Source organism: Lutjanus erythropterus, chromosome 6 (genome assembly GCF_056507025.1).
Source record: "Lutjanus erythropterus isolate fLutEry1 chromosome 6, fLutEry1.hap2, whole genome shotgun sequence".
Taxonomy (NCBI): Eukaryota; Metazoa; Chordata; class Actinopteri; order Lutjaniformes; family Lutjanidae; genus Lutjanus; species Lutjanus erythropterus.
Genome location: NC_139322.1, coordinates 20,188,578 through 20,212,696, shown reverse-complemented (window position 1 = coordinate 20,212,696; position 24,119 = coordinate 20,188,578).

Below are 24,119 nucleotides of genomic sequence, written 5' to 3'. Positions count from 1 at the left end.
AGCGAGGAGGCAGCAGTCAGTATAAAACTGTGCAGTGAATGAAAAAGGTTTTTCAAGGATTTTCAAACATTCTGAATCATTGCAACCAGAGGTTCTTGAGCATGCGGTCATTCATTCACCAAAAATATTAGGCTGATGGGTCAAGTATGCAAGTATCAAAATCGCAACGTGGCCTACTGCAATTTCCAAATCGCAGGAACATCTTTGTCTGGTACAAATCCCTGCAAAAAATAAAAATAAAATGAAGAAAAATCATATCGCACTTGCAATATCGATTTTTTTTAAAAAAGTTTAAAAAGTAAAAAAAAAAAAAAAAAATAGAATAATTAGTAGAATAACAGGAAAATGGAATCACAAAAGTAAAGACTTATTTTGTGTCTCAGATAGAGTGTGTCTTTGCAACACATCTAGCCAGCCTGGATTAATCTGTGCCTGATCACATTCGTGCATTTATTTCTGTATTTTACTTTTTGTTGCAGTTGGAAATTTTAATTTTATATTTGTGACTCTTGACTTTTGCAGGACTTGTTCTTTCAGTTCTTGTACTAGTAAGTTAGTCGCTGTTATGCATCAAAATACCAAGCCATCTTTATTTATTAAGGCAAATCCAATTTATGTAAAAATCTGAAAAAACTTGTCAATATGCCTGTTTCTGAGATATCAGCAATCGCAAAACAGCTATAATGAAAAGAGTTCCTGTGAATAATGCTCCACTACAGGCATTTGGGCAGTAGGCAACAGATGCTTGTCAACATTTGTTGACAAAGATTGGCTGTAACAATGTCAGTTAAACTTCGACATAAACCAGTAGCGATTGCAACAAGAATGTTTATCTGAAACCAACCGCTGCTGGCAGAAAAGAATATGGGTTTGAATACATCTGAAACTCTGCACTGATTCAACAGATTCTCTGACATGTAAAGCCGAAGATCACTTATCAACATGAAACAGCTGAGCTGAGCGATATTGCCTTTAGATCTAAAAACTTCTCTCACTTTAACAGCAATTTGCAAAAGGGACCAAATCAATGTAGATAACATTGATAACAGTGGCAGAGCTGTTGAGGAACAGTCAAGAATTAGCAGTGCTGTCTCCATGGTAACTGCTGAGTGGAGCTGGGAGTGTTTTCACCTACCAAAGACCTGCCTTTGACATCATGCCCTATGTAGTTAACCCTTGATCTTAGAAACACACACAGAGGCACATTCAGATGTATGACACACACACAGACCCACACATGAGTCCACGTGCACATGCGGTCCATGCACACTCACACCACAGAGGCTAAGCTGAGCTGGAGTTGACTGTGAGCCATCATTAAGCCTCTGACATGTAGCATACAGCACTCTAGTTTCCCCCAAGGCCCTGACTGAGGTTAACCAGGCTTTTCACACTCAGCCTTCCACTCACACAGAGGGGTGAAAGAAAACTCTAGTGGTGCAGGAACACATAATTTGGTGAATATGACCAAATTCATGGTGGAGCAGAAAAAGGTCCTTCTTTAAGAGATTTCCAGCGAAGAAACATTAAGGATTGTCTCGTTAGCTTAAGTGCTATTGAAATGCACGCAGATATAAAACAGAATACCACTCACTCTTTGTCTGCTCTGAAGTCTCAGTGAGGATTTTCTCATTTTTATACATTTACAGGGTGCGGTGGAAAGAATCAAGCGTGCACAGCGGGAGCTGTTTTGAAGGCTGAATGTGTCTCTGTGCACATCTTCTTCTGTGAAAAGACTTTTATCCCAAGCTGCAGCGGCTGTGTGACGAGAGAAAGGTTACCTCCAGCCTTTTGTTCCAACTGAGCTCATTGGCTAAAAGTGGCATGTAAATTCGGAGTGGATTAGCATATATTAGCATGTGGTTAGGGACTTGCCCAGGGATCACTGCAAACTTGGAGTGTAGAGGGAGAGGGATCCAACTTTGTGAAGTGGAAGACAGGTATGACAGGTGAAATGTGCCAACAGTATGTATTTTTACGCTGCTGTTGTCTCTCTGCTCTCATGAGTCCAAAGTGACATTTAAAATATAAAGTAAAATATTAAGCCTACTAAATATGATTAGAACTTTTTTGTTAGTTATTTGTTAGATGTCAAACAACCCTCCAATGCTGCTGTTGTGACAATGAATCATTTTTTGCTTCAGTCGTTTACTAATTTATAACAACAGTTTATAACAAGGCACAAGGCACTAAACAGATTGTGTTGTCATGGTAATCTGATTTCCCGCTGTCTTCCAGCTGTTGCCACATTTACGTGTTGTAAAAAACGTGGTTAGTGCCACATTGGCTTTCCATGTGTTTTACCTCATCAACTGCAAAGTAAACTTTGTTCAAAGTTAGATGCAGATTTAAAGTTTCAGTCTCCAATGTGTTATGAGTGGATCTTAAATAATTTCATTATTGTCAGTATTGTTTTGTTTTTATCCCTTTTACTGATTTTATTTGTTTTTATTTTGTCTTTTAACTCTATTTTATCTAAGTTTTTAAACTGTAGATTTAAATCAGTTTTATTATGTCTTTCTCATCATTTGTATTCATTGTTTTTGCCTTTTACTCTATCTATAGTTTTTATTTCACTCCATTACAGCCTTCACTTGCTCTGTCCTATTATTGGTTTGTCAGTCAACTATTAAGCACTTTGAACTGCACTAACTTGTATGAAAGGTGTTATGCAAATAAAGTTTGATTGATTGACCAGTGTGAATAGAGTATTAAATTAATCATCAAGTATTTTGATGATCATCAGTTTAAGTAATTTTTCAAGACAAAGAAAGTCAAAATTCTCTGCTTCTTAGATGTGAATATTTTCTGATATTTTCTTTACCTTGTCACCTTGGGCTTTGGGAAACACTGACAACATTATTCACCATTTTCTGACATTTTATGAGCCCAAAAAAAAAAAAAAAAAACCCTGATTGATTAATTGAGGAAATAATCAACTGATTAATCGACAATGAAAATAATCATTAGTTGTAGCCTTAATATGTAGAATATGTTGGAAAAAAGCACGTATGCATGGGTATTTGTGTGGTTGGAAAGTATTTTATGGTTGCTAAGAAGCTCATACAGCCATACAGAAAATGACAATCGATCCTCTGCATGATACATCAAATTGCACACCCCAGCAATAAGCAAAGCCTCTGAGCTCACTCAAAAAAACAGCCTGATCTTCTACCTTTTCTCTCAGTAAAAAAGTCTCTGAAACAGTTTAATAGCCGCCCCCTCACCCCCTCCCTCTGTCTCTCTTTTTTACCATCTCTCACATATTTAGACACGCTGTCAGGAAAGATTTTGGTCAAAGTCCATCTTCACGTCAACACTATTAGGTGTTAGAAGGCTGATGACCCATTAATAATGTCTCACTACTGCAGTGAAAGCTATGGTGGACTTTGCTGTATTATACTGTGGGCATTGAAGTGACAGCGGCCGACGAGCTGCCAGTCAGGCCGGCTGCTGTTTTGGGCTAATCCATGGGGAATTCAGCTGGAGCTCAATTTAGCTAAAGAACTACAGTCAACCAACTCAAGTGCCTCCAACTCCCAGCGTTCCCCAAGGCATTCCAAGGAGAGCAGTGAATGAGCTGACTCTCTGGAAGACAAGGTAGGCTTCTCTTTTTTACTGTCTTTCTGTCTGTCTCATTCTCTCCCATTAGTCATCTGCATTCAGAGGAGGGTCAGCCAAACAGAGCATACCACAACCCCAGACAGCTGTGGACTGTCAGTGTGCAAAATCTATGACAGGCAACACATGCCTGTGTTAAACTGCAATGACATGATTATTCCTATTTTGTTTTTCTTTTTTTTGCTGGTAAACTGCAAGTCACAGTATACACAGTGCTACAGAGGAGCTCAGGCTAAACGCCCAATTATATATTGTGTCCTCAATGTGATAAAGTGCCCTTTAGATTGTCCCTCCAGTGGACAAAACATGATAATGTGCCCTCTAGAGTGCCCTTCCCGTCGTCAAAACATTATAAAGTGCCCTCTGTAGTGTCCTTCCAGTGGACAAAATGTAATAAAGAGCCGTCTAGAGTGCCTTTCCAGTGGTCACAATGTGATAAAGTGCCCTCTATTGTCCTTCCAGTGGACAAAACATGATAAAATGTCCTCTAGAGCAGTGGTGCCCAACCCTGGTCCTCAGGGACCCCTGTGCTGCATTTTTTGATGTTTCCCTGCTCCAACACACCTGATTCACATGATCAGCTCATCATCAAGCCTCTGCAAAAGCCCGACAACAGCCTGATCATTTGAATCAGGTGTGTTAGAGCAGGGAAACATCTAAAACATGCAGGACAGGGGTCCCTGAGGACCAGGGTTGGGCACCACTGCTCTAGAGTGTCCTTCCAGTGGACGAAATGAGATGTAGTGCCTTCTGGAGTGTCCTTCCAGTGGACAAAATGGAATAAAGTGCCCTCTAGAGTAAGACTAAAATGAATCACAAATCCTCTCACTGGGATCAGGATTCTCTCACAAGATTTGTATTTTTTCAACAAAAATATTTACTGCACTCTTAGATGCTCCATTAAAAAACATGTCTGAGGGGCCTCCATTTAGACCCATGTATGGAGGCTGTTGGTCCTCTGTAGCAGCTGCTGGTTCGACTCCCACCTGCAGCCCTTTGCTGTGTGTCACCCCCTCTCTCTTCACCCCCCTTTCCTGTCTGCTCTTCAGCTGTCCTTTTTAATAAAGGCAAAAAAGCCCCAAAACATAACTTTAAGAAGGACTTTACACAAATGACATATTTACAAATGCTGGACTTAAAAGTCAACAAAAGTAACAAAAAATACCTAGTCTCTTTTCCTATCTTACTTTAAACCACTTGATCAAAGTGATTAACTTAAATCCTGCTGAACATAAAAACAATAGAATGGTGAAGCGCTGTATATCATTTGTGTTGGTGAGGTTTATGTGGTCTGGTGGCTGGGATTTTGTGATACATCCTGAAGGAACACGTGAATTGCTATCATTTAAAAATGAGATTGCATAGATGTATGAGGGGTTTTTTTTTAACACTAAATCATGCAGTCCTACTGTAGAGTGGCCCTATGTCCAAGACAATATGATAAAGTGTCATTTCAGTGGACAAAACATGATAAAGTGCGCTCTAGAGTGCCCCTCTAGTGGACAAAATGTGATCATGAACCCTCTTAAGAGCTCTTCGAGGGGTACACCACAACGTTTGGTGCACTGGTGCCCCACTGCATACAGCTGGTTGATTTTTTTCGCCCCTGCCGCTCAGACAACCTGAGTCTGCCACTGTCATCTGGATTTACAGTAAAAGAGAAAAGGCACTATATACCCCAGTAAGCCTTACAAACTGGTAGGATAATTACTAAATAAATAAAATATACCCCTAAATGTATCGAAACTCTTTCTGTCTGTTTATTGCATATAAATCTACCACATGCTATTACTGTAACTGCTATATTATTATAATCATCATGAACTCCTTTCCATATGCAGTGGAGAGACTCGGCCTGTGGTTAATAAACTCTATATACCACCCTACTATGCTTCCCATAAAGAAAGACTTCATCTGTGGGACAACACACACACACACACACACACACACACACACAGCTTTTATGTAGTGAGCATTCATCATTGGCAGTTTTATCACTGCTGAGAAATCCAGACATCCAGGGAGAACAAAGGGGTTAAACCTGGAACTTCCCCCACTGAGAAAGCAAGTCTCTGGGGCACAATGGTGGAAATGTGGGGTAAGAATGTGGGTCATGTAGGGCGCATTAGTGCATCTGTGCCTGTTGTCTGCATGGGGAGAGTATGGTGTATTATCAGAGCTAGTGCGCTATAACCCAGAGAGAAGGTTAAAAGTAAAAAAAAAAAAAAAAGAAATTAAAAAAGGCTGGCGCAATTAACGCCTGTCAGTCAACAGGCCTTCGTGTGGCAATAATACCCAACGTAAATGTCATGACCAAGCCACAAGGCTGAGCAAACACACACACACACTTATAAAAGGGAGTAAATTCTCTCTGGGTGGGTAATATTCTGTTGACAACTTTATCACTGCACAACCTCTGAGGATGGGCTTATAATTCTGGAGAAGAGCCAAGACACCAAAAACTCCCACAACGCCTTCTTATTAAAGGATGTAACTCAAAAGCCTCATAAGAGCAGTGGACATCAGCATGGTGGCACACAAACACACACACATGCACATGTTATCATACATAAAAGATACTACTGTATGCATGGAAAGAATTACGAGATCATTAACGGTATGGCTTTAGAAGACAAGATTAAAAAAGCAGAAACATTTGGTTCAGCATGATGGTGCTAAATCAAGCTGCATGACCAAAGTTCAACACGCACACAGCTTCTAGTCTCTGTTTGTCTCAAGTGAGTCATGATTGGAGCCTGAGCTAAATGCCCAAAATGTAAAATGTTAATGTGTTTTGAGAACTTCTGTTTTTCCAAAGAGCAACCACAGTATTTTCTTTAGACCCTGCAGCGTGCGGGTGTGTATTTGTGTGTAATTGTTTCTCCCAGGCATCAGCATTGTTTCTGCAAGTCATCTGTCGGCCTCAGATAACTAACTCTTTATTGGGTCAGCCTTTTAGCACCCTGTTATCAGTCACAATTCTGAAAGGGTTTTAAAAGGTCTGTTTCGGCATTAAAAAGATTTATTTAAACAAATGCATCAGGTTTCCTTCCTCCTTAAAATAAAAGACACTGAACTCTGGCGACCTCCTGCAAAAATGTTTAGTCACTGAGACAAACAACATAAATGTCATCTTCTATGTAGATATCTATGAGCTTGTAGAGCAGATATTATCAGTTGATATTGGCCTTTAACAGCTATATCGATCTATATTGGTTAGAGATGCACCTATTGCCATTTTCTCAGCCAATTTTTTTAAAGTATGACCTGCTAATTCTGGCTGTTTCGCATTTTCTTTCCTTCTAAGAACCATAATTGACCAAATACACCAACAGTTTTGTGACTTTTCTTCAATGGAAAATTAAATTCTATGTTCATAATACTTATATATATTCTATAATATTATGTGTATAATATAGATATCATATAAATAAATTCAGGCAGTCAAAACAAATTAATAAACAAGATAAATAGTGAATAAAACAAACATTAAATTAAGAAGCTGATAATAAAAATGGTGCGCTAGAGTTAATAAAACTGTTTTTTTAAGGTATGTTTTGAGAAGTGATTTAAATGAAATTACTGATTCAGCAAGCCTCAGATCCTCATGCAGGGAATTTCATAACTGAGGATTGGTTAAAAGCCAGGCAGCTGCGTTTTGTATCAGCTGAAAACATAATTAAACAATTAGAAACAAAATCAAACAAAATAAGATCAATAGCTACAGATATTAGAGAGAATTTTGTACTTTTCCTATCACCTGATCAATAACAGATGATGTCAAGACGTGATTCGGGAACTGAAGAACACAACATTGTTCCTGTGCATATATGTCTACCATCGCTTGGATGTTCCTGTACCTGGTGATCCTATATGCTTCAGGCTTAGAGAAGTTCAAACAGCATGTCCACTCAGTCAAGCCTCCATTCAATCAAACTGTCAGAACAAGTCCTGGTTTTGGTCTGCTGATGTTTTCTTTTAGGAAAATGTCACTTTATTGTCCTTTATTTGATCTATTTGATGTATGCTTGATTTCACTTGAAGAGACAGAGCAGATACTGTGCATGTGCTGTAACTGAAGCCTCGGCCATGGTATACTAACTCCACAGATTGTTTTGCGCTCTGTTTACTTTTTTGAGAGTTTGAAATATTGTCAAGGTGGATTCAGGCTTGATGTTGATTCCATAGGGACTGGTGAAGAGGTAAGTGGTAAACCAAGGCTCCTGGCGATGTGTACAGTCATACTGAACTCACCGTCACCCCCACTGTCAGGAACCGGGTCACGCATTGCTGAGTCACAGCCCTGGGACACATATGAAGAGCAGCAGAAGCTAAAATATGTATGTGCTTAAGTCTGTGGCAGACAGACCACGCTCGACAGGAAGTATTCGAACAGCATCTGGCCCTGAGGCTGATGGCGAAGAAAGGTGACAAAAGTGTACTCTTCCCCTGCCCTGTTATCTGTGGGAGAATCGACTTGATACTTATAATGGTTTTGCCAGTTTCCTCCATCTGTTCATTGTGAGACAAAGGCAGCACACACTATACCGTATACTATACTGTGTACTGTACCTTTCCACACACACACAAAGACACATTGGACTAATGAATTTCAAGGACTATGGTTGCAGCAAAGGGTTTCAAAACAGTCTCAATTATTAAATTACACAGAAGAATTATTACATAAAGATTAAGCATAAATGCAAAAAGCACTGATTTAAAAATAATCAAATACAATACTGTGAAAAATAGTTTTTCCTCTGTATTTGTTCTGTAGCAGTTGGGGCAGAGGGTAATTTTTAACTATTTGTTCCATCCCTGTTGGTACTATTTTTGTTTCTAGTTATATAAGTGGTTGCAGCACCAATATGGTTCATATTTAGTTACTTTATTATGATTAAAAAGTTTTTTTTACACACTAGGCCTTATGCTGGTTTGTGTTTTTTTGTTTTGTTTTGTTTTAACATTCAATTTTCCATTTTATCTAGCTATGGTGGTAATGTTCTCACTGTGGTAGTACACTACTTCTGAATGAATGTAGAGAAAACAATGGAGCAGTTCAGTCAAACTGTGACTGTCACTCTTCTCTTGTCAGATTGTTTCTGGTGAATACTTTATATAGGCCAGGGAAAAGCTGTACAGTATTTCTAACTTTTTTTCTTATTTTACATCTCTGTGATTAGTTCACAATCTATAGATTCATGTGCAGTAGCAACTCCTGGTGAAGGTCCCAATCCCCAGACTGGAAGTTACTGGCATAACAAACACAAAAGATGAACCTCTCTTATGGTGTTAGACATTGTAATATAATGGGCATCCATGAACAGCAAATCATTTCATCCACTGATTGCTCGGTATAGTCAAAAAAACTAGACAAGGAGTATGAGGACATGCAGGAAGCAAACAGTCCATTATAAAGTTCCAGAATTCAAAGGTAACACACACACCTACACCCTGGGTCAGTTAGCCGATGGATGACCCGCAAAAACATTGTGGGAGGTAAATAATAAATTTTACATGTAAAAAAAGTACATGTAAAAATTTAATAATAGCTAGCGGGCAGCAAGCAACAACCATAATATAATACATGAAATACAATAATATGTTGGGGTTTTTTTCCTGGCGAAATAAAAAATAAAAATTATTGCACAGTATATTTAACTTTCATATCCTCTAATAAAGTCATATCAAGCCGGGTGGGCTTTTACTCTGTAAGCCTGCAACACAACCTTTGACCCCACATCCTGCCAAACATCGGGATGCCATTGTTAGACGAGTGGAGGACACCAATTTCTGAACAATACATTGTCAAAGGCCAACTCAGACATTTGGGAGCATTTTGGTTCACTCAGAGACTGAGAATAACATTGTAACATTGTTTTCAAAAAGTATTAGCTTTTAATAGCTGCAAGATAGGCTCATTGTCACAATGGAAACACATCTGGAAACAGCTGCAGAGCACCATATCACTGTGCTGAAGAAAGCATGGATCTACTCATGGACAAAAGGTTAGTGTTCAGCTGAGGGGGACACCATTAATATCCTGTGCTGTTACAAGCATGAGCCTTTTATGCATGAGTAGATGCATGCTTCCCTCTACATGGTGATTCAGTTGGCAGATTGGTGGGAAGAAAATAGTTCCTATATAAAACTGCTCACAAACAGGTCTGTGGATTATCTTGCATAACTAGGTCATGATTTCTGGAAAGAGACATCGCTGTTTAGTTTTTCAAAAGTATATTTCTTAGCACACCACAAACCAAGTGCCATCTAGCTCCGTAATATTAGAGAAGGCAGATATCTACGTCTGATCTGTCCAAAACACAGCAACTCACACCAAAACAATCTGTTTGGATAAATAGCACTACACGTAAGAGGAAAAATATAATAATAATAATAATAATAATAATAATAATAATAATAATAATAATAATAATAATAATACGAAGAAGAAGAAGAATTTTGATTTTCAGGTGAACTGTCCCTTTAAGCAACACTGAATACATTTTGAAGTTAATCTGTGAACTCACTGCTCTATAGATGCTTGAGATGTTTATATTAGTTTTTGTGTGCCATTAATAGACTGTATGAAGGTAGGTTAAAGGGAAGCGACAAATGCACAGAGAGATGCGAGACTGAAGCGTGATACTGTGTATCAGTTCCAGAAGATGTCTTGGAGGTAATTGAGTGCTGCTTGTCTGTCTGAATGACTAACTGCTGCAAGCTTCATTAGCTACATCACCGTTGACAGATGTGCATGAGTGTACATCTATCTATGTGAGAATCCATCCATATACAGTACACGTGTGGAACATTTAAGAGGGGATTTTGCGTCTAAGCATGTGTAAAAAAAAATGCACTTAAAAGTCTGCCAGAAAATCGTTGGCTCGTGCTTTAGTCACATTTGAAATGTGTGTTCATGACAGTGGTACAGCATTGATTAAAGAGCTGGAAAGCTGTTCTGGTTACGCATGCAGTGATGTTGCTAGGAGAAGGGAATGTCCTGGGCCCCTGCCCTCTGCCTGTATTTCTCATTATTTTGCTGTTCTCAGGAGGCTTTACCAACCCAAACCATCAGTATGTGACAGGCTGGTAATGAGACACAACAATAAACTCTTTCTGGTGCGTTTACAAACAATTTACACTGATTCTACCTTTAAATGCTGGTTTTGTAGGTGTACTGTAGTTTCGGCCAAATATGCATCCAAGCCTGTGGTGAACTTTGCATTATCCTGAAGAACAATGTGATAGGAATGATCACTTCAAGGTGTGAGGAATTAATAGTGACACACTCAACATGTTTGGCTTTGTTTGTCAGTCCACTCACCGAATAATGCATGTTGTCTGGCTTCAATCTCCCATTGCCATGATCTTGTCTTTCAAAGTTTGCTTTTCTTGACTCAAACCTCATTTGTGCTAGCATTATATAAGTGGAAATCACTGATTGTAAGTCAGGTGCCATCCAACCAATGTTAAGTTATTTTGAGATTTAAGTTAGTTAAGTTACAATTTTTCTTCTCAGCCTGTGAAGGCAAGGTTTTAAGCTTAGCACCTTTTATGAATCGAGCTTAAGCACATGATTGGAAATTATCTTCACAAATATCAGGAAAATAAATTCATGTACGAATAAGAACATTTTTATAAATGAGGCCCCTGTACTTTCTTTGAGTCACTAGAAAATAAAAATGAGAATTATGGGCTGGTGGTTTGGATTCAGGGCAGAGTGTTTTTGTAAGATCTTGATGCTCATTATGAATCATACTGTACTGCACACATGCTCACAAAGGAACAATGCAAACAAGTGGGCAGCAGGAAATTATATCAAGCCATTGAATACACTTATAATTACAGTCTGATTGTAATGTGTACGTGTGAGTGTGTATGTGTGTGTCTTTCAAAGGATCCCTGTACATGATGTTCTTTATGAACTCAGCAGCTGATCCATGTCATGCTGTTTATACTGTCCTTATCAATCACATGTTGCTGCAGGCACACACACACACACACACACACACACACACACACACACACACACACACACACACACACACACACACACACACAAGAAGAAGGGTGATGAAAGGCATAGAAAGATGAGGTGGTGATGAAAAGAAGAGGAGAGGGTTATCACCCTTTTGCCCTTAATGCATCTGTGTGATTACCTTTTTTCATCATAGGGCACATATATATATGAATATATACAGCCCCTGTCACATAATGACAATCTGGACATGTGGAGCTAAAGTGTTGTGGGGTATTATGGATCCAAGTGGGATGTAAAGCACCGATGGATATTAGGGCTGCCTGAAAGTTTGATGATTCAAATCATTAGTTGGAAACCCTGCAGTTGATCGAGAGCCTTCCAGCCGAACATTTTTTTTTTTTTTTTGCCCTTCTTTTGCCAGTGTGCATTAGTACAGTAACAAGATGAAACAGACAGAAGCTTACACAGGGAGAACATCTCAAGGAGGAATTAAAAATAAAGAAAATCATAAATATATTTTTGTATTGGTTGCTAAATTTATCTTTAGAAAATCCTCATGACAACATATGCTGGTGGTTAACTGATGACAGAAGTTGAAACAAGTTGTTGGTAAACAAGTTTTCGCTCTTTTTTTTAGCTTTTATCTGTTTTTTTAGCTGGGTCATTCTACTCAGAGCAATGCAACAGCGTGGCAGGCTGTGAACTTCACAAACCAAGTCTCTAAATCACCACAAACTGCAAAACTAACTGTGTAAGAAGAGTGATAAAGTTGGAGTGCAGGTGATGCCAGGGTCGTTTCCAGGTGTTTTTTTTTGTGTGTGTGTGTGTGGGCACTGACTCATGCAGGGATGGCATGAAGTAATGCACATGTGGACACAGTTACATACATGCCATATACGCATAGGTGTGTAAGCATTCATTTATGTTTCTCATATCTAATTTAATTACTAATGTTAAAGTAGTTTACAGTTTCTTACACTCCTGTGTTTAACTTTAAATTCTTCAATTCTTTAAAACCTCAAAAAGAAATTGTAATTCCATTCCACCATGAAAAATTATTTTATTGTTGATATATTATGTATTCACTCATTTGATGTTTATATTTTTTGTTTCAAGTATCATCTCATTAATCAATCCTGTGTTGGTAAATGAGCCATAAAGTAAATTGAAAGAAAGACTAAATGCCAAAAAAAAAGTAAAAAAAATACTGGGTGCTTCTTAAGGTGGCCAGTCAGATTTCAGGTGTGGCCAGTACCCCCCCGCCCCCCCAGAAAGCTTGTGCTTGTTCTTGCCAGTAAAAGGTTCATATTGTCTAAGTGTAAACATAATAGAGAGGATCTCCAGCATGAGAGACCTTTTTTTTATTTTTTTGCAGAGATACGTTTTGTTTAACCAGAAAAAGCTGTTTGCTCTTGTTAAAATAACAAGATACCCTTTGAAATTTTTAACACAAGCTTCATCAGCTTCTTTAAAACCTGCTAGAAACAAAATAAAACTCACCAAAAGTGTCTTGGTTCATCTTTTCTCTGTTCCAACAATCACCCACTCTTGTTAGGTTGAACGAGAGTTGAGGGAGTGTCCAGGACAGATGACACCAGACCGTGGCTGCAGAGAAGCTCTGCAGCGGCTGATTTAATTAACTATAAACTAACTATAAAAGGATGCACACTTTTACTCTGTCTGACTGAAAATCTGATGTTTTCACATCACAGATAAGGAAGGCATTGAAACATGAGTCTTATGGGGCACTGAAACTGCAAAAAAGACACATATTGTGGAATATCTGTATAGTTTGTAGTCAGGGACTGCCCTAATGGATATGAAATCAGAATGTCAATCCCAATGTAGGAGGAAGAGAACATTTTCATGTATAAAAGTAGGAAAAATCAGCAGGACATACTGAACATAATAATGATGTAGCAATAGTCATATGCAGTAATCACTCTCGGATAAATTGTGGGGCTGGAGTGCAGAGATTTGACCACCCACTGAAGCGAGAGAGGGTAGAAGAGACAAGAATGACCTTTTTTATAACAAGAGAAATGGAGGACTTGGCAGACAGTGTGTGTGTGTGCATGTGTGTGTGTGTCCGCATGTTGTTTTGTGAGTGAGGCCCCTTAGCATCAGTTAGTCGCCTGGTGCTGACAGAGCTCTACAGCTGAGCCACGGCAGAGCGATCTGGGACCTGCTTTGACATTTTCAACTTGATTCATTAATTTACGCTTGGCAGCCCTGGTGACACACACACTTAAACGAGCTATACGCCCTGGCTGTGCATCCACTTGCAATGCACGGTTTATGTTTTATGAACTCGTTCACAAAGAATAGAAGCGTATATGCACTCATGTGGTCCATGATGTTGAGCTTTAACGCAAACTGCTGGCCATAAATACGAGCAGTCTCCTCCTCTTTTTATCCCTCCTCAAAGGAGATTACTTATGTTGAGACCCTGTTATTGAGACGCTCAGACAATCTTTCATAATCTTAAATGAAAAAATAAATCCTTCTGCATTTGAATATGATTGAGACGAGCATGTGCTTCCTGTGCTGGTAATATTCCTGGGGCAGTCGCGTTAGTGCTAAATCCAGATTTGTCCCTCAGGCTCCTCTTTCTAAGCCCTTGGAGTGAGGCTGGTGGGGTGGGGGGGTTCATGAGGATGCTGCTCTGTTTACAATAGTATTAGGGGGTTCTGTATACAGGCTAGATGCAGTGTCTGTGATTAACAAAGGGGAGGCTGCTCATTTTAAAGCTGATAGCTGAGAGAGTGTATGACGAACAGCAAATGGGCCACAGGTGGGAGTCAAATTAGCGGCCAAAATACACAGGGTGCTTGCTCGACCAACTGAGCTACAGGGGTGCAAACTGTAGTCTGTATATTAAATAGGTTGAAATCCTAGTATACAGTATACAGTCCTATGGTTGAAGCAAGATGTTTCCCCCGCCCCCTTTTCCTCACACTCGGGGAAGCTGGAAGCTTTACAACATCGCAGGAAGTGCGCAACTTCGGAAATTGACAATATTATATCATATCCATTATTTAATTTTCTTATAGTTAAGGCACTCATAGCACATGGTCAAGACTGAAGAAAGATGACAATTTTGTTTTAAAACAGAAAAAGTCTGCAGCGACTTGAGACACAATTTGTTTCTTAAGATTTAACAAAAGCTATGATCTTTCCCTAACCTTTACCAAAGAACTATTGTTGCCTAAGCCTTTGCAAGTTAAGACGGTGTGCGGGAGTTCATTTGCTACCTTCTGGTCCACTCATCTCTCTCCTTCACACCTGTCTCATCAATCAGATATTAGATATGTTCTATTGTTTGATGAATACATTGACAATTAACAAGGGATGGCACCTGATAAGACCATTCATTTTCATTTAGGTTTTTTAGTCAAAGAAAAAAACATCTGCTAAGCTTGCCTGCATGGGGTTAATGTTACTACAACATAAGATATTTATCCTCAGTAAGGGACATGCTGCTCAGTTGGGAAGCAGTGCCACCTGTGTGAGTGAGTTAAACACATGGCATTCCTGAAATTCAGGCCCATTTTACACTGACAAATGTTTCAGCATCTTACTCTTGTTTCCATCCTTTGTTGAAATGATCATTTTACAGACATTACAACATCTTTACTCGTGAAATTAATCCACACTATGGACTGTTTCTTCCACCCTGCCATGACTATTTCTTGTTGCTAGTTTCCAGCAGCGTAGATGCACAAGATTTTGTGTAATTGTTTTGCAATGCACAGCTGTCAGAAACAATAAAGCTGCATTGATAGAAGGACTTGACGAGCTTGGAGGCATAAGATTCTGATGGACTGGACAATGTGGAACTGGTTCTCAACTGGAAGCGGTTCTCAATTCCCATCCCTACAATAATAAGGTCTCGAGTGTCAAAGCCGCTGCTTCGTATGCTCACTATCAACACCAACCACGTGCCTGACACTCTGGTGTGGTACGTAGCTTAACTGAAGAGCTGCAAAAATTAATAAATTAATCAATTATTAAATAATCACCAACTATTTTGATAGTTGATTAATCGGTTTGAGTCATTTTTTTAAAGTCAAAATTCTCTGATTCCAGCCTCTTAAATGTAAATACTTTCTGGTTTCTTTACTTCTTAATGAGAGTAAACTGAATATCTTTGGCACATTTCAGGACATCGTCTAGGGTTTGGGGAAACACCAATTAACATTTTCACCATTTTCTAACATTTTATAGACCAAACAACTAATCAATGAAATGATAAAATAATCTACAGATTAATTGAAAATGAAAATAATCATTAGTTGCACCCTGACTTCATTCAGTCAAAAAAAGCCTGTGAACATATTCTAGGCAATAACTACTTTTGGCAGCGCAACTCATTTATGCTAAATTGAACTATATTATAATTACAGGTGTTCCTACTTTTTATCCAATCAATTTATTTCAGTGAGGGTGGGCTAAAAAACAGAAGCATCTCTTTGTATACTGAAAAACAGTTCAACAGCCACACAAACTAAATTGTCCAAAACGATCATACAGTATACAGTTGAATCGATAACAACATCTCTCTAAAACACTTTCAACAAAAACCAAACATTATAAACTTCATGGAGGTAGGATTTATTGCAGGACTGTTGTATAAATGTAATTTCTAGGAGACAGGGTTTTTTCAATCATAACGTGGTTGCAGAAAGAAATAAGTCACATTACGAAAGCAGACACTCTAAGAACTGTGGGCTACAGTTATCGATCGTGAAATATTGCAATCACACTACACAGAAGACAGCGTTCAAATATCTCTGGGTAGTTACTAGTAAATCCATCATTTAGTATTCACACAGTATTTCCTGAAGCTATCTCAATTTGGCTGCATTATGTGCAGCTCAATATGTTATGTGCATATATCGTTCTGATGAGAAGATGTGAAGCTACATACAGCCTCTCTGCCCGCTGTGCCACACACATGCAGGCTTTTTGTGTGGCGCTCAACAGAGTTTTGCTTCCAAAAGTGATTGTGGAGACAAGAGTCATAAATCTATGTCCCCTGGCTCCACATCAAAGAGAGATATATAACCACAGGCCATTACATTATGTGTGTGCCACTGCGTGCGTGTGCCTGCGCATTTGTGTTTTTGTGCTTGTACAGTATACCAAGAAAAAATGTTTGTGCATTTATGCATGTGTGTATGTGTCTGTGTGCAACTGGCTGGAAAATATACAGCTCAGTTTTTATCTCTATATGCTCTCACTTATCCAGACAGCTCCATAATAACAATGACTGCAGCTCTCACTGACTGAGTGGGTCCCATCTCTATTCTAGCCGCAGGAGGCTGCCCAGATTCTCCTATGATTGTCGGAGAGACAGGCCATCATGATTACATAAATTATAGTGTGTGTGTGTATGAGGAGGGGGGACACCTTCAGGTGGAAAAAGTCAGAAAAAAAACTTAGAGTCCACATGAGTTCATGCATGCATAAATAAGCAGAATTAAACTCATCTTCTAGTTAGGTAAAAGATGTTTACTGCCGCTGTACAGACTAATGCATCCCATTCATTCCCTCTCACTTGGTTGGCTAATTGACTAAGAGGATAGACATGATGTAGCCAAATGTCACCTCGGTGCTGCTTCCAATCCCATCAAATGAAGGAAGTAATTAAGCAATGCTCTCTGTGCCATTAGCCAATTACCTCACTGGTAGTCAGTCACTGGGATGTTACCGTCCAGCAGCATGCATTCCATAAGGGTGACTGCCATCAACAACATGTATATGGCTCTGAGATACAAAGTGGTTACACCATTAATAACAGCTTTCAGCTTTATATAAGACAGCGTGTGAGCATGGGTCATCTGACAGGGCTTCTGTCAGAAAAGTCATCTACAGATAAAGATCTGGTATAGAGTTTTAGCAACATGGATAAAACTGTTGTTTTTCAAAATAGAGACGACAGAGTCCTGCACAGATTTGCAAAACCTAAACAGGACCATGGCATTTAAAAGGGTTAGGAATGTATGAAAAGGGGAGATCTGCCAGTGATTTCAAATAACAAATCATTCTACTATTTGTTTTCCGCTTCATATCATTATTTTATTGTACTGTAGTAATTCCACTATTTATTGTGTATTACAAAAACATTTTCGACTGTGGTTGCTTTCTATACTTATTAACAGGTACTGTACATATTCATTAATGGAAAACTGGATACTATTTTGGTGTAGATTACATTACAATACAGCTCTGGAAAAAAATTAAGAGACCACTCTCACAAATGTTTCTTAAATCAGCATCTCTACATGTATGGCAGCTGGTCCATTCCAGTGTTTGTTGGATTCCAACACAAGCCTCCTCATTCTACTTAATGAGACACTGATTAGGTGAAAGTTAAAATATTAGTGTTGTGTTGTTGAAAATGAATATGAACGTATTGTCTTTGCATTATTCGAGGTCTGAAAACACTGCATCTTTTTTGCTATTTTGACCAGTTGTCATTTTCTGCCAATAAATGCACTAAATTGTCAGCGGTTTATAGAATAAAACAAAAATGTTCATTTTACTCAAACACATACCTATAAGTAGTAAAACCAGAGAAAGTGATCATTTTGCAGTGGTCTCTTAATTTTTCCAGAGCTGTATATTTAATTACCTCTCTGGCAGAAAAAAACAGGGATTGTATTTCAGAGGCTCTTATTCTTAATTTCACTTTCCCAGCTAATGCAAACTTCACCTCTCTGTTTATCTTTTGCCTTGATAAATTCAGTATTATTTACATTTCCATTGCATTAATTTCACCAGTGCAACATGAGTTACATCATACTCACAACTAAAATGTAGACATATGACGGGGAAATAGGGTTGAGCGATTGGACAACTATATCGTCCATCGATGATGGGCCGAATCCATCGCTGATTGCTTTTTTTGGCCGATTTTTAGGGCGATATTTGTCATGTTATTTTGCTAATATAATAGTTTGCAGAGTGACAGTCTCTGCTCTGCACTGCGCTCTCATCCAGCAGCGCAGTACACACACATTCAGCCAACCATGAGTGAGCTGAACTGGGTGACGAGTGAGAAGAAAACAGCCTGTAGAGTCTGAGACTCTTCACACTCTTTTCATGCGGTGATTTATTCTGACCAAACCAGAGTTGGTGCTTGTTGGCGGAGTGGACAGACTAACAAGGACGGTTTTAGTGAGTTCAACATGTTTTTCTGTTGAGTTTAAATGAAGTGTGTTTTCCGAGGAGTTAATGAGCCAGTTAAGGTCGTTTTAGTTCAGTTAAAAGAGAAACTTGAATTCAGAAGGCGAACGGTTGTATTTCTCTGCTTAAAATGGAAAAGAAGTGTGAGAACATGTAATTTCTAGACATTTTGTGAGTTTGTTTTGTCTCCTGGACGTAGTGAACGTACACAGCATGAATAACATAGTGAATTCGCTGCTTGCATACATCTCCCAGCTGAGAGTGGAGAGGACAGGAGGAAATGGGGGGGGGGGACAATGGATGGGCTGATGACCATACCATAGCTGGTAAATTAAACTTACCAAATCCTGCCTGAAGTATATTTTTATTATCAGTCTGTTGTTTGACTGTCTCTTCTTTCAGAGGAAATACACCATCCAGTCCGTTCAATACTGACGAGATAGTGAAACAGTTCTACATCAGCGGCAGCCATCTTGGTTATTTACAAAAATGCCTCAATGGCCAACAGCATTGCACTCTTCTGTACAGTCATCGTAGCAAATCCACTTTATAATACATAAATGGTTGGGGTTGGCCCTGATCACATCCAGAACAGCTGGAAATCTATCTGATTGGGAGGGTGGCCAAATATATGTGTCATAAAACATGAGCTCACGGATTTGCCTGGTTCCCATGCTAGGATGAAGCAAGTATTTCTTTAGAAAAAGAAACTCAAGGTTGCAGAAGTATGGCTTGTCTTTGATGATAGAATCAATGCTTTGGAAATAAATTTACTATCTGAGCTGTTGCAGTAGGCTACAGACGATTTCAATCAGCTCAGTGAGCCTCACACATGAATTTTTCGCACAGATTTAATCTTAAATTGTATGTGCAAACAACTTAAAAAGGCATTTATCAATATTTTCGTATTTCCCGTTTGTTCTTAGGTAATAACAAAAGTTAAGTGTGTCCCAGACCTTGAAGTTATGAGTTTCTTATACTTGTTTATAATAGCATTACATGCACATTTATATAGGTCCACTAACTTGACTATTGTTAGGCTAGTTGACCTATATGACTATGTCATTGTTAAACCTTTACTAAGCTTTTGTTGTTGCTTTATTAATTTTTCTACATACTTATTATGCTTTTATTAGCAGTTATTAACAGCTAACTATGATTATTATGGTTAATTCATCCTTCATTATGCACAGTACCAGATCTTTTTTTTAATTTTTTATCATTTTTATCATTTAACTCAATAAATGCATTTGTAGTGCTATTAGGAACCGTTAAAAGAAACTCATAAGACTTTAATTAACAATTTTAAGCAGGATACAAACAGTTAACAAGTTATTCATAAGTGTTAATAAATGCCTTAGAATCTAACAATAAACATGTTCATTATGCTGTTGTTAACACATATAGTCTTGTTAACACACATTAATGTCAATAAGCATCTCATAAGGGTCTTAATACTATTAACTAATGCTTATTACAGGTACTTTAATATAAAGTCTTACCAAAAGGTTTTATGAAAAAGGCATTTATAATTTCCCTCACATATTACTGACAGCAATGAGTGTGCCTCTATCCTTGAGTTGTCTGTACTTTTTCTGTCATTTTTTGCAGGAACTCCGGCTCTGTAATCATTTACTTCCATCTTCATCTCGCCTAACTCAAGCGAGTGAAAGTGTCAGTCAGAGGATTTCTTCAATAATGCTGTGGAAGTCGAGTGCAGCATCTAATCATGCCGATCTAATTTTGATGTGTTTGCCATCTCCATCTCTATCTTTAACCAGACCTCCAGGCCACTCGTGCAGTCTGTGTTGAGCAGGGAAATGGAGAAATCAAGGCCCTCCCTGTTGTGTGTCGATGGCAGCAGGAGGGGATTATTTTCATAATCTGAGCCTTTTTCATTACCGTGCAAGGTGGAAGTGAGGGAGAACTTGTGCCCTTTGGATCACATAATCAGATAGATAAAGGCAGGAGAATAGGATTTAAGAATCACCCTGCTGACACATGCACACACACAAACACGAATGCATGCATAGATGTATGCACCGTCAAGGACATGTGCGCATACTTCATAAAGCCTTATGTGTGTCAGCAGGGTACCTCCAGCAGGGTACCTCCAAGTTAAATATGTTTACACGCAAGCAAGGAGACATAGACATGTTATGCATGTACACACACCTATGGTACAGACACACACACTTTCCTGACAGGGAAATGTGATAAAAGAATCAAGCCAGATGAAGAAGGAATATCTGCCCATATAAGGACAAAAACGTCTAGTTCAATAATGTAGTCGGCAGAATGGGGACTGCTGGGGCTAGCAGGGGGATGCTTGGCAGTAATTACCGGAGTATGAACACAAATACACACTTAGTCGAAGACACACACACACACACACACACACACACACACACACACACACACACACACACACACACACACACACACACAGAAGAAACACTGTGACACGTGCACACACACACACACATGCATGTGAATGAGCATTAATGGGCTTCCTGTTCAATGAAAAACAGCAGGAAAAACAAGAAGCAAGAAATTACTTAGGAGACAGCTAATGTCTGGCTCACAGTAGCTATGCAAGATCTAGATTTGATGGCTAAGGTTACAGGTAGCTGCACTTTCTGTCAACCCATATTTTAAAAAATGGTAAAAAGTTTGATAAGGGAAAAAGCAGACAGAAAGAGGCAAAGAGTGGAAAGAGGAGAGTTCTTTTCAGGTCAGCTCTTGGTTTGCCAGCAGGATCCTGCATTAATTAGACAGGGGTGTGTGTGTGTGAGAGAGAGAGAGAGAGAGAGAAAAGAGAGATGGGCAGAGTGTGTTATTATTGCGTGTGTGGATATTTGTGCAAGTGTGTGTGTGACAATGCTAAAGTGTGCAGTTAATTGGACGTGGAAGCAGTGTATGCAGAGGGCAGAATGAGGCCCTCTCCTCTTCGCATATTCCCTCTCTGCCAGACTATTGTCATAAATCCAGATAAGGGTTTTACTTGACAACAGCAATTGACCTTTTCCTTCATTTTGTCCATACTATATCACAACTGAATACTGAGAGGAACTTACAGGCAACCAGAACGAAAAACAACAAAGAAAAAGAAGTAGCTGTGAGTTGGATGGACATGGATGAACAGACAGACAGAGGGACAGAGAGAGAAGAAGAGAGCAAAAGCAAAAATGCACAACTATATGGGTAAATAAATCTAAATGACACTAATTATGCCATGATCAAATACTACTTCTACTGACTGGAATAATCTTGCTCTTTTTCTGAGATCTGATACCTCTTTCCGCTGCTTCAGGACTTTGTTATATTCTCTTCTAAAAACAACCTGCTCATGTTTTTAATTTCTAGTAACTGAAAATTCCTCAGCGTTGATATAATTGCATTTGGTCAATATATCTAATTTCAATTCTCTTGTGCATTAGATTTGGGTAGGGGTATGGGTGGGTTGTGGAGAAGGCGAGCAAGATGTTTGTTTATGTTTGTGTATTTGTTGTGTACGTTTGTTATGTAAAGCTGTTTTGTTTGTATGTTCTTTTTTTTTTGTATTTGTGTTTATAGGACCCCCTCGAAAATGAGATGCTACATCTCAAGGGGCTATCCTTCAATAAATTCAAATATTACACTTATTTAGCTGATGCTTTTATCCAAAGTGACTTACAGTGAGTGCATTCAACCATGTGGACACAACCCAAAAAATGTAATAAGTAAATGTGGCAGAAGCAGAGTGTAGTGGATGAGCTGAGAAGTATGGTTTGACCATATCCTTGACCTGTCCATCAGATTTGGGTGTCCATTGGTAGCCAGTGCAGGCAGGATAAATATGATGGACGTTACTATATTTGATTAGATTTGATTATTTTTAGGTTATCAAGAACCCATTACAATCTGTTGGTCTAATTATCACAATTTAATTTTCACAACAAAGAGTTATTCTCTCTCTCATGACTTTGCCTGAGAAAATGTAAACATAGGCTCATGCTACATGCCATAAATCCTTTGATTTCAAAGAGAATCTGACCTGGTGGCAGGCATTAAGAATAACTTTACAGAAATAAGCTGTCTTCTTCTTTTTGGTCTTGTTTGCTTACAGAGGTCATATAGAGGCAACAGTATTAAACTGAAACTGTTACATGACCAGCTAAAAACTCCTTGTAGTATGTTTACATAAGATTGTGTACAAGACAGTCTTACTGATGTTGGGCCATGCAATTACATCTGGTTAATAATGAAAGCAATATCACTCATAGTGCAACTTCATTCAATCATTATAGCTAATTGTATTTAATAATTACATAATTGCATAACAACTATGGAAGCGTAGAAACCAGAGGCATTATGGAGCCAAAATGTAGAACACAATAAGACCAGTAACAATGCAGACACACACAAAAAATGAGATTAAAGTCTGTTTTACTCATGGAAGGTTTTCCTAAACGCCTACCTCATACAACTGCAATCACATGATTATCACTGATAATGAGCACTCGTTTAATTTAAGTGTTTTTTTCTCTCTCTCCCCCCTCCAAAGCTTAACCAATGCCTACTCATATGGAGCAGAGCAGTGAGAAGAGACACAGGCTCGAGCTGACGACAACTTGTCACTGTAAGTGCAATAAATGCTTCCCAATAAGAATAATTTATCAATGTAATCTGTCTAAAATCTAAGATAGATATGTGGATCCCACACTAGTCGAGCCGAAGCTCACCAGCTTCTCACCCCTCAAACAAGTGTGTTGCGAGACAGAACTCAAGTCTGTGCAGGAGAGGAAAGAAAAAGGCATTTTTAAAAGCCTCTGTGTGTTCAGATGTGTCTGTTGATAAATATCTGTATCGAGGCACTCAAAAATATTGTGATGGGTTTTTTTTTTGTCTGTATCACCCAGCCCTAGTTTCAACTCTCATGTTGCCCTGCATTTCAAAATAAGAGCATATTGTTTTTCAGGACATATTAATCCTCCACCTGCTTTCAAAAAAAAATCTAACTGGCTGAATGAGAATTAACAAGATTATTCAGCCTAACAGCAAGTTAGCCTGGATTATTTAAAGCACATTTGAAGATCAGGGACCTGATGTTCCTGGTGGACAGTTTCTCTAAGCAGCCTGCTATCCCAGCAACCAGCTGAAAGACACAACATGGTTAACAAGGTTTGTTTTTCCACTTGTGACACATTCTGGCATGCAGCATTCTCCCGAAAACCATAGTTTCTCAAATATGGCAAGAAAATGTCACTGAAAGTGGAAAGAAAGTGGAGAAAAATTGGTACCCATGCTACTGTCATACAATTTACAAGCACTTATCTCTCTG